Genomic DNA, 12,458 nt, shown 5'->3' with positions numbered 1-12,458 from the left:
CTGAAGAGTGCTGTGCCCCAACTTGAAAAAAGGATCTCACTGGGCATTTCAAAATAAGCTGACAAGCTCTGTGAATCTATAGTGTATTGCTATGATGTGTTTTTTTTTCTTTACAAGTTGGTTGAAAGTTTTTCCTGCCATCTCTTCATATCCAGTAAATGTACAGTTGTTTCTAATAAGTCAGATCGTATCTGTTACAGCACAGTAAACTACTACTGACCCAAGGAATAGTTTTCTGAGTAACTAAAGAAAAATAAAATTATTATTTTCAAGCTTCTTAATGCTTTTAATTTTTGAAATTCTTTTTGTATCTTCGTCACATTTAATCATCAAAGCAGTCATGAAGACAGGCAAAGAAAATGTCATTATCTTCATTTTACGATATGAAAACTGAGGCTTAGAGAAAGAATGGAAATCAACTTAATGACAACAAATTTAGAAAATTACAGAGCTAAAGTTCAAATCTAATTTTCCCTTATTTTTTTATTATACTTTATGTTCTAGGGTACATGTGCACAACATGCAGGTTTGTTACATATGCATACATGTGCCATGTTGGTGTGCTGCACCCATTAACTCGTCATTTACATTAGGTATATCTCCTGATGCTATCCCTCCCCCTTCCCCCCACCCCACAACAGGCCCTGTCAGAGAAATGCAAATCAAAACCACAATGAGATACCATCTCACACCAGTTAGAATGGTGATCATTAAAAAATCAGGAAACAACAGGTGCTGGAGAGGATGTGGAGAAATAGGAACACTTTTACACTGTTGGTGGGACTGTAAACTAGTTCAACCATTGTGAAAGACAATGTGGCGATTCCTCAAGGACCTAGAACTAGAAAACCATTTGACCCAGCCATCCCATTACTGGGTATATACCCAAAGGATTATAAATCATGCTGCTATAAAGACACATGCACACGTATGTTTATTGTGGCACTATTCAGAACAGCAAAGACTTGGAACCAACCCAAATGTCCATCAGTGACAAACTGGATTAAGAAAATGTGGCACATATACACCATGGAATACTATGCAGCCATAAAAAAGGATGAGTTCATGTCCTTTGTAGGGACATGGATGCAGCTGGAAACCATCATTCTTAGCGAACTATCGCAAGAACAGAAAACCAAATGCCACATGTTCTCATTCACAGGTGGGAATTGAACAATGAGAGCACTTGGACACAGGAAGGGGAACTTTTCCCTTCTTTAAAACAAAATGTCTTTTTGTCTGTTGATGCTATGGAAAAATTATAATAAAACACAAAAACTTAGGGAGGAAAGTTTAAGAAAATTTAGCAACAATTATAGATTACATATATATTGTACACATTTAATACACAATATAGTCATGCATCACTAACAACAGTGATAAGTTCTGATAAATGCATCTTTAGGCTATTTCATTGTTGTGCAAACATAGAGTGCACTTACACAAATCTGTATGGTATAGCCTATTACACATCTAGGCTGTATGTTGTAGCCTACTGTTCTAGGCTACAAACATGGACAGCAAGTTACTGTACTGAATTCCACAGGCAACTGTAATACCACAATAAGTATATCTAAGCATATCTAAGCATAGAAAAGGTACAATAAAAATTCAATATTATAATCTTATGGAACACGGTCATATACACAGACCATTGTTGGCCAAAATGTCATTATATGGGCCATGACTGTATATACAAGCCTAACTGCCTGCAGACTCATGCTCATATTTTAGATCTGAGAGTTAAATCTTAGATAATCTAGATCTTAAGAGTAGTGACCAGGTCACCTTGATCAGCTTGAGGTAGAGGTCTTTTTGACAGAGACAGCTTCATCTCTGTGCCTAGGCAACTTCAAACATAGCTTTTTCTTGGATTCCCTTATGAAACCATTCTTACTGGTATTTATTCCCATTTATTTCCAGAAAATTCTATTTTCCCATGTACATGGATTTTGACCAAGTCTTGAATTAATGCTTGTTGGCCTCTAATGTATTTAAAATGACAGGATGGTCTTTTGGAAGACAATTTGATCTACAAAAAAATGCAGTGGCCCTTTTCATTTCTCTAATCACTACACTCAGGGACTGAGGCATACAATAAATACTACTCCAAGATTCCATTGTCAATTAAGTCTTCCTGAATGGAGCACCAATTATATTTCATAATCTATTCACTATGTATATCAATAATATTCACTGTGAAACATAAATTTACAAATTATTTTACCAGGCCAAAACATAGCAAACTATTTCATGTGTGGTCAAAATAATGAATATTCAAACATGACATACTCTTTTCATCTACTCAATTAGCAATTTTAAAAAAGAATTAATTTTTTCAAGTATGCCATAAAACTGGCATTATCATTAACAGTTGGAGAGCCTGTAAATCTTTACAATCAATAGAAGAAGTATTTTGGGATATGTATTTAGATTCTTTAACAAGCTCGTGTAATAATTAGCTTGCAATTCCTCCCCTATAAATAAGTCCACACTAATAAAACAGATAAAAAGTGCACAAGGGTTTATGTATCAATATAGTTATTGTATGTTACAGAATAAGTAGGAAACACTGTAAATATCCTCAAAATAGAAGAATGATTAAAATATGGTATATTTACATCAGAAACTATTTTGCAGAATTTATGTTTTCAAATGATATTTCATGGCATAAGCAAAACGTCACAATAAAATAAACAGGTGAAAAAAACAGCAAGATATACACTGTTATATACACTGTGATGTCTATCATATTAAAGTGTAGGTAGGAGTGACAGTGTGGCTTGGGTAAGGAAATAATGAAAGGGTCTCAGTTCTGTATCTGGGTGGACACAGTAGAGAGCATGTTGAGATGGTGAGATGATGCATAAAGTTGACTGGTTCAAAGGAGGCAGGAATTCAGCTTTAGAGTTTGGTTACATAATAACCTCTAGAATTTCTCAGAAATTTTAAGGTGACCTTTAGCCTTCCAACAGCATATAAAATCAGAGACTGACACAGTTATACCTGGATTAAAAGGGAAAGGTAAAGACATTCAGGATCCAAATGTATTTATATGACCTGGTTTACTTGTTGCTTTTCCTTTTCCTTTTGTTTTCTATTTTGAGACAAGGTATTGCTCTGCGTACAGTGGTAACATCATGGTTTAACCGCAGCCTTCATCTCCTGGGTTCAAGTAATCCTCCTGCCTCAGCCTCCAGAGGAGCTGGGATTACAGGCATGAGCCACCACACTTGGGCAGTTGTTTCTTCTTCTAAAAAAAGTAGAAGAAGAATACTTCTACTCCCTGTTATAATCCAGTTTTCTACATTGATGAATGGTGAAGTTTCATAATTCAGATATGATCTAAGAGATTGCATTCACCTATTTTTTCTTTCATGCAATTCATTTATCAAGTATCTACTAGGTGTTGTGCCACTCATGAAAGTTATTACGGGGAATTCAAGTAATGAACTGCCTGCCGTTCAGGGATTTATAATCTAGTTGAAGTAAAAAAAAATTAAGGCTATAAAAAAAATCAGAAAGTAAAAGTATCTGCAAAGGGTCTTGTTTTGTACTATTATGAAATCTTAATGAAAGTTTTGAAGATTTTGTAATGGAAAGAAAATTGAGACTTCTGCCTCAGGTAATTGCAGGCTACATAATTTGGATCAAATCTTTTACTGAAGATATTATTCAAAGGTGAATGAAATAAAAATTACATCTTCCATAAAAGTATCAAGAAGGCAACATAACAGTAAACAATGACTAAGATCAAAATCCAGGGGATGCTAGAATCCCAAAAACAAGAGCAGAGAACTGAGGACTCTGTCAGTCCTAGGAGCATTTGCTTATCGTTAAGAGATGTCTGTGAGGTTGCTCTGTTTGGAGACTGCCTGGAGTATCCAAGGAGATAAAAGTTGGAATCTTGGTCCTGAGGAAAATATAGAGTTCAGTCAATATTATGCTTTTAGATGGGACCACAAAGGGCCCTGTCCCTTGGGTAAAAAGCACCCCACTAAAAAACACACACAAAAAAAATTCTTTTTTTTTTTTTTTTTTTGCTTCTTGGTTTGTGTCTTCTTAATAAGGAAGAAAATTTCAAGCCTGGAACTTGGACATACTATTTCCAGATTACCATTTTTCTCGGGCATCTTGCAGACATAAACATGATATTCTTCTTTTTCAGAGAAGGAAAACATTATCCTGTGCTTCAAATTATTATTTTTTCAATACATTTTCAAATTCAAGATCAAAGTATACCAGGCATGCCAGGCAACAAGTAACAAGAGGTAAAACTAGCAAGGCAAAAGTAAACAAATAACAGAAATAGGCCCAATTAGAAGGTATGTTTTGTAAAACTATTATGATGTTATGCTCAAGGAGTAAAAGACAAGCATAAACATTTCAGAAAGTAACTGGAAATTACAACAAGTGACAGCAGACCTGAAAAGAATACAAATGAAAAATATAATCACCAAAATAAAGAGCTCAATGGGTAGATTTAAAAGCAGATCGAATGCAGCAGAAAAAAATATCCATGTCTCTTCACATTGTTTTCCTTCTATGTAAGTCTGTCTGTGTACAAATTCTCTTTTTATAAGAACATCATGCATATTGGATTAGGACCTACCCGAATTATCTCGTTATCTCAAAAAATTATATTTGCAACCCCCCTGTTTCCAAATAAGGTCATATCCTTGGGTACATCAATACATGGATTTGGTGGAGACACAATTCAACCAATAACAATGACTCTAATTATCTGTATCTGTCTGAAAAACCTATAAAAACACTGTTTTTAAGTGTCTTCTATCTTAAACATTATCCTTTTATACAGCTGTCATTCAACTCTAGCCTAAATGTTTTGTAAAAGTAATGCTTCAGGAAAATTATTTCTTATTCTTGAAGAACTACAGAGAGAACATTTCACTAATGTTTGACTCCTCTTTCATTTCCTTTTCATATGCCTTAGCTCTCATTTTGTCATTCTACTGCCTCATAAGTTCATTCATCTTCCTTAGTATTTTTATCCTAAAGATTCATGTGAATTTGTACTATACCTGCCATAATTAAGTTCATTTTTGTTTATTTGTTCCTGTAATCTTCCCTGCTAAATACTCCCCAAATACACTTTTATTTTTATTTATTTATTTGTTTTTGAGATGGAATCTCAAATCTCACTCTGTCTCACCCAGGCTGGAGTGCAGTGGTGCAACCTCAGCTCATTGCAGCCTCTGTCTCGTGGGTTCAAGCAATTCTCCTGCCTCAGTCTCCCAAGTAGCTGGCACTACAGGCAAGTGCCACCATGCCTGGCTTATTCTGCATTTTTAGTAGAGACAAGTTTTCACCACGTTGGCCAGGCTGGTCTGGAACTCCTTACCTCAGGTGATCCACCCACATTGGCCTCCCAAAGTGCTGGGATTACAGGCGTGAGTCACTGTGCCCGGTCTCCCCAATACACTTTGGTATATGTGTCAACGAATTTCTTTCCATCTTAGTTTGCCCACACTTATAGCAAAGACTCGACTTTAATTTATTTTCAAGATGATGAAGAAAATCTGTTTTGAAAAGTTAGATCAGCCATAGACAGAAATGTGCCAGTTATATTATAGTTTTCCACAACCCCAGAGAAAATATTTCTAAGGACGAGCCCAGAACTTAAGTCATATTGTCTTACAGCACAGTAGGAAGAGTTTGGTCTTTGGAGTCATGACACACTTGAGTTTACATTCCAGCTGTCTTTCACTAACCCTTAGCAAAGATGCTTAACGTGTTTTCCTTTCTACAAAATGAGAACTACATCACGAAAATATGCCAGCATTAAATGAAATAGCATAAGTGAATGATCTGATAAATAGTATATATTCCATAGGTGATATTTCCTTCTTTCACACTTCTTGTTACCTGGTCACAGTTTGAGACAATTTCTAGTTGGGGGCCGGGAGAGGGGGCTCAAAGTCCATAGAAATGATAGTTCATGGAAATGACTGTATCTGTTTTGGCAAGTCCTCCTGCTCCTAGAGTCTTACAGTCCACCTCAAAAACAGCCTCTGATCACAAGCCCTTGTGTGTCTTCCCAGCTGTAGTTTTTCTCAATATTGATAGATCTTTAAGTATGCAATTATCGTAATTATGTAATTTACAAGGATGACGTCTATGCACACTCTTTAATCACCCTTTATTGGATATGAATATTTGAAAATCAAAGTTAATAGATCTATTTTATTATATTTTTTCATTTAAACATGAGTTAAGTAATTGAATATATTTGTCAGCATTATTGATGACAGTTAGGGTCAACACTGTTTTTTCCCTTCAGGAGAAGATAACCACAAATTCATTGTAATATCCTGGGTGACAAACCAGGATTGCCTCTGCAACAAGCATTGGTCTCATTTTCCTTCCCAACAGAACTCTCAGTTTGCTTATTTTCTTCTACCTAGGAATCTGTCATAGGAATTATGTGTCATGGGAATTAAGACCCCTTAGTCTAGCCCAGGGTATGAATTTTTGTAGAGTAAAGCCAAAAGGCTGAACTCACTCTCCTTGTCAGCAGATTTGTTCAGGTATAAAGGACCAAACTCATAGGCATAGTTAGAAGGGTTCCATTCTTGGCTTAGTATTCTGGTGCTTTTATTTTGAAATTCTTAATTTCGAACAAGGAGCTCTGCACTTCCCTTTTGCCTGAGGCCCTGCAAATTATGTAGCTGGTCCTGTAGACATGAACATGGGACACCATGCTGGGCAATAAGACAAGATGGAAAGAATGCTGGGAAGTTCCAAGAAAGCTTTTGTTTGTTTGCTTGTATTATATTTTAAGGCTATAAATAAAGGGAGCATCTCCTTTTCTGCCTGTGCACATGGCAGTCTACAAGGGAAGTCTGGAACTTGGACCCTGAGGAAACTGCCCAAGAGAATATCCAACATTGAGGATGACACAACTATGCTGAACCCTAAAACTACCATATTGTTATTTACTGTTATCTAAGGTTTAGATGACAGTAATCTAAGATAACTGTTATCTAAGATTGGAGTCACTTTTATTTAGATTTCCTGCTATTTGCAGTTAAAAGTGGCAATTTATATTAAAATTTGCCATTTTCCATGCAAAATCCATTTTTTCCCTTCTTCTTAGTAAGGAACTCTATTTTATTTGAGTCTGTAATGCACCTAGTTATGAAATTTACCATCCTCTCTTGCCGTTGTTATTTACGTGTGACAAGTTCTAGCCAATGAGAGAAGAATAAATGAGTTGAATGAGATTTCTAGGAAGATGGTTTTAAGACAACTGTTCAGCTCCGGAAATTGTATTTTGCCTTCCCCTCTTTCTCCTTCATACTGCCTAAAATAATGATGAGAAGTCTGGGCCTCCAGCAGCCTTACTGATACATGAAGTATTCCCAAATTTGAAAGTCAGCATTAGGGCAGTTGAACAGATAGAAAAAGAAGCCCAGGGCACAGGTGACGGCAGCTGCTGTATCAGCTTTCACCCACATGCCTCTAACTTATTTATACAAGAGAGAATAAATTTCTATTTTTATTGTATTTGGTTTTCTGTTCTGTGTTGCCAGAACTAATCCTAGTTGATATACTATATACATACTCAAAATGTAGAAATTGATATTACTGTCAAAACTTACCCACATATGCATGAAACTTAAATTCAATTTACAGGATTTTTAGGAATGTTTTTATTTTAATGGCATATACACGAAGAAAGCATAATACTGCTTTCTTCATATCCTCATTAAAATGTTCCTCAATGCACACACATACACACATTAGACCATGTAAGCTCCTTAACCTTGGATTAAGGGTAGAATTTGGCTTCTGTATAAAATGGGACAGATAAATGCCCATCAATGAACGAATGAAGAAAATGCAGTGTATATATACACAATTGAATACTATTCATTCTTAAAAAGAAAGAAATCCTGTCATTTGTGACAACATAGATGGACCTGCAGGACATTATATTGCATGAAATAAGCCAGACACAGAAAAATAAATACCACATGATCTCATTGATATGTGGAATCTAAAAGAGTTGAACAAATAGAAGTAGAGAGTAGAATGGTAATTTCCATGAACTGGGATGATGGGTTAGAGATATGTTAGCCAAAGGATACAAAATCTCAGTTAGATAGGAGAAATAAATTAAAGATCTGTTGTACAACATGGTGACTTTGTGACAACTATAGTGACATATTAAACAGCTATACTGACAATTATATTTTGAAAATCTTTAAGAGAGTAGATTTACCTGTTCTCACCACACAAAAAAATGATAAATATGTGAGGCAATGCACATGTTAATTAGTTCAATTGAGCCATTCTACAATATACACATATTTCAAATTTTATAGTGTACCCAATAGATGTAGACGATTTTTGTCAATTAAAAACAAAACAGGCCTCGCACAGTGGCCTACACCTGTAAACCCAGAACTTAGGAACACCAAGACAAAAGGATCAGTTGAGCCCAGGAGTTTGGGACTAGCCTGGACAAGATGGCAAAATCCTGTTCCTACAAAAAATTAAGAAATTAGGCACACTGGCAAGCATCTGTAGTCCTAGATACTCAGGAGGCTGATGAGAGAGGACCTCTTGAGCCCAGAAGATTCGAGCTGCAGTGAGCCATGATCACACCACTGTACTCACTCCAGCCTGTACAACAAAGAGACCTTAGCCCTAACAATAAAATAGAATAAAATAAAAATGTATGCCAATCTAAATACCAAATGGGGATGTAATCTCTACTAGCAATTGTAGTGAATTTGTTTTGGTAAAAATAAATGGACAAAACTTTTACAAAATGGGTCAGAGTTAGAAGGAGTATGATTCAGAAAGCTGGTTTGCTACAGAGGCAGCCAAAGCTCTTTGGATTTCAATCCTCATCTAGCACTGTGTGAAAGACTGTACTCCTCATTTTCACACATAGATTTTTCTTCTTGAGTGATCTTTATGGTGCTTTCACAGTAAATTGAAAGGTTCTAAGTGAGCATGCAGAAAATGGAGCACATGTTTGAAGAAAGGAAAACAGATTGGCATCCATTCCACTGCATAATAGTAGATCAAAAAGCACTTTGAAACTGGTCCAATGGTTAACTTATCAATCCAACCACTATCTTAAAAAACAGATCTAACTGCTAACTTTTTTAAAGCTTAATGGGATACCCACTAACATCCATCCTTTAATAAAATATGGAATAGAATGTCATGACCATTCTATATAATAAATTACTCCAGCAAATTGGATTGGTCTACGTTACATATATAATTGGCCCAATGTAACCTGTCTGACCTCATCCCTTACTAGTTTCTATATCTCCCTTCTTTCTCACCTGGAGGGGAGCATTCCTCTATATTCTTGTAGCTTTTAGTGCTGATACCAAAGCACTTATGACTCAATAAAGAATTGTTGATTTACAAGATTTTCTCGACAATTACTGTCTACAGGGGTAAGGAGTGTGCTTTTTTTGACATTTATCTGGCTAACGTGTAGCACAGTATCTGGTAGAAAATAGGGAATGCTTGCTGATGGAAAAACAATTTAAAGAATAGAGTAACACAATCAAATGCATCATTACAGTTTCATTAGATTGTTGCATTATAGTTGGTTGTGTATTACCTCCATTCAACTGTAAATCTGTCAACACAGTGCTTTATACATTTTAGAAGGCTGATACTGTAAAATATTGGGATAATACTCAAGAAATACTATAAATTAAGACAAGATATGATTGGCAATTTGGATCTTCTGCCCAGCTCCCATATTTGAATAGTGGTAAGCAAATGTTTTAATCTTCAGATGTACACATGAGGACATGAATTGGAGGAAAAGGCTGGGCAGACAAGTGGGTCTCTATATCCCCAATTTTCCTTGCCTTAAGATTTCTAGGTCAGGATGGAGAAACAGGTGCCAACCACCTATGAGATTCCTGGATTTTGCTGCCTGCATTCTGCAAATATCAGCAGCCAGCAGACCCAGAATCTTTCCAATCGATATTTAAGTTTGAGTGAGCAACTATCACCAGGCTGACCATACTAGAGCAAAACCAGGGTAAATTTGGATTATGTGAGAGAATGCTATCAAACTCTTGGTCTAATATTAGCATAGGCCAGGTGTGGTAGCTCATCCCTGTAATCCCAGTACATTGGGAGGCCAAGGTAGGCAGATCAGATGAGACCAGAAGTTTGAGACCAGCCTGGCCAACATGGTGAAACCCCATCTACACTAAAATTACAATAATTAGTTGGGTGTGTTGATTTGCACTTGTAGTCTCAGCTACTAGGGAAACTGAGACAGTTGGGTCACTTGAACCCAAAAGGTGAAGGTTGCAGTGAGCCAAGATCACACAGCTGCACTCTAGTCTGGGTGCCAGAACAACACCCTATCTCAAAAAAAAAAAAGAAAGAAATTGAGTAGACCCAGTTTAGTCATGTTACTAATTCTGCAATACTATGAGTTCACATTTATCAAATTTAATTATTTTGACCCTGATTATCATGTTATAGTATGTTTATATATCTATTAAACTTAAAATGCATAAAAATAGAATCAGCAAGTAACATAATTAATTAAATTCATAAATCCATAACTGGTTCGGAAAATATGCTTGCAGTCCTTGATATAGTTGAAACTATGGGAACATGTTCAGAGATACAAAAAGTGTGCTCACAGGACTAGATTTTAGAAGACATGTGTCTTAGTTTCTACTGTAAGGAAAATAGAAAAATCTACCTGATCTGGGAACATAATTTTTTAAGGTATTTACTCAACAATTTGGTTTCTGAATAAAAAATAATAGTTGTTCATTAAAACATGGAGGAATAGGAACAATACTCACTAAACAGCCATTATAGTCCATGAATCTAAGTAAATCTATCTGTATTCAAAATGTTAGGTTTATTCAGTGAGTCATAAATTAATCATGTTAAAGGTAATTTTGCATAGTATAAATTTGGAAATATTTTTAAATGTTTTTTTAGTTTTAAATACAGTTCTATATTTCAACAATGCTATTATAACTTTTATATTATGACCACAAAAATGAAGATAGATACTATATGATTCTGGGTTTCTATAGAGAACAGATGATGAAAGAACATTTGAATAATACCTTCAGAGATATTACTGAACAAAATCAAGAGGTTGATAAGTCTCTACATAAAATGCAAATTACCCTATAAATTTAATTAAAATATAATACACATAAAAGTCTGGACAAACACATCCAGAATATAAATTGATTAAAAGACTAGTTTTTATTATAAAAATAATAAAACCTACTTTAAGATGTCCGAAAATCCTAAAAAAAAAGGAATAAGAAAACGCTTGTAAGTTTCAAAATAAAATACAATTATATTTTGTTATATATTTGTCTATTCTTCTTGCTATGCATTTATTCACATAGGTGAAAATATTTCAAACAACTTTTAACTTTTTCTTTTAATAGGATATTAATTAATATCCATGCCTATGAACTCTCCTTCAACGAATTCACTTTTCTAAGGTCCCTCATTAAATGCAAGATTCCTGGTACCAAAGGTTATGCTTTATTTATCTTTCCATCTTCAGAATCTCTGTCTGATCCATGTTGGGAGACACTATATGTTTATCAATTTATTAACTACACTCACATTCTGTTTTTCCCTCAGCTTTATTGAGCTATTCTTGACAAATAAAAATTGTATATTTTAAGGTATACAATGTGATTTTTTGATATAGTAACATTGTGAAATGATTACCACAAACAAGCTAAGTAACATACCTATCACCTTACATGAGTTTTTTTGTATGTATAATGAGAACACTTAAAATCAACTTCCTTTACTAATTCCAATTATACAATACATTATTAATAACTAGTTACCAGGCTGAATATTAAACCTCTAGAACTTTCTCATTGTGCATAACTGAATCTTTATAGCTTTGACCAACATCTCATTTCTCCTACCCTTCAACCCCCGGAAACCACTATCCTACTCTCCGCTTTTATAAATTTGACTTTCTTTAGATTCCACATATATAAGCAGTCTTCAAAAGGTTCCAAGAAAATGTGTGTTATGAAAAAACTATGCATGGATTTCAAAATATTTTGCACCAAAACAGCCTCAAACTAACTTGTTCCAACATGTCTGCACAGAATCTAGTTTGAGGCACTGAGAAGAATAGAACTTCAGTCTGAAAAGAGTTATACTGGAGAAACATGAATTTTGCTAATATTGAAGTCAAGATCAAGCATCAAATTTATGGTGAAGCTTGAGTGGAAGAATGATGAAATCATTGATGCTTTACAAAAAGTTGATGGGGATAATACCTCAAAGAAATCAGTAGTTTACAAATGGATAACTCATTTTATAAAGAGGCAAGATAATGTAGATGATTATCTTACCCTTTCATATAATTATCATTAGGAAATAGATTAGATTATTGTTAGGTATCCACCTTACAGCGCTGATTTGATTCCTTC

Source organism: Papio anubis, chromosome 12 (assembly GCF_008728515.1).
Source record: "Papio anubis isolate 15944 chromosome 12, Panubis1.0, whole genome shotgun sequence".
NCBI classification, from domain to species: Eukaryota; Metazoa; Chordata; class Mammalia; order Primates; family Cercopithecidae; genus Papio; species Papio anubis.
This window is presented reverse-complemented; position numbering follows the sequence as displayed.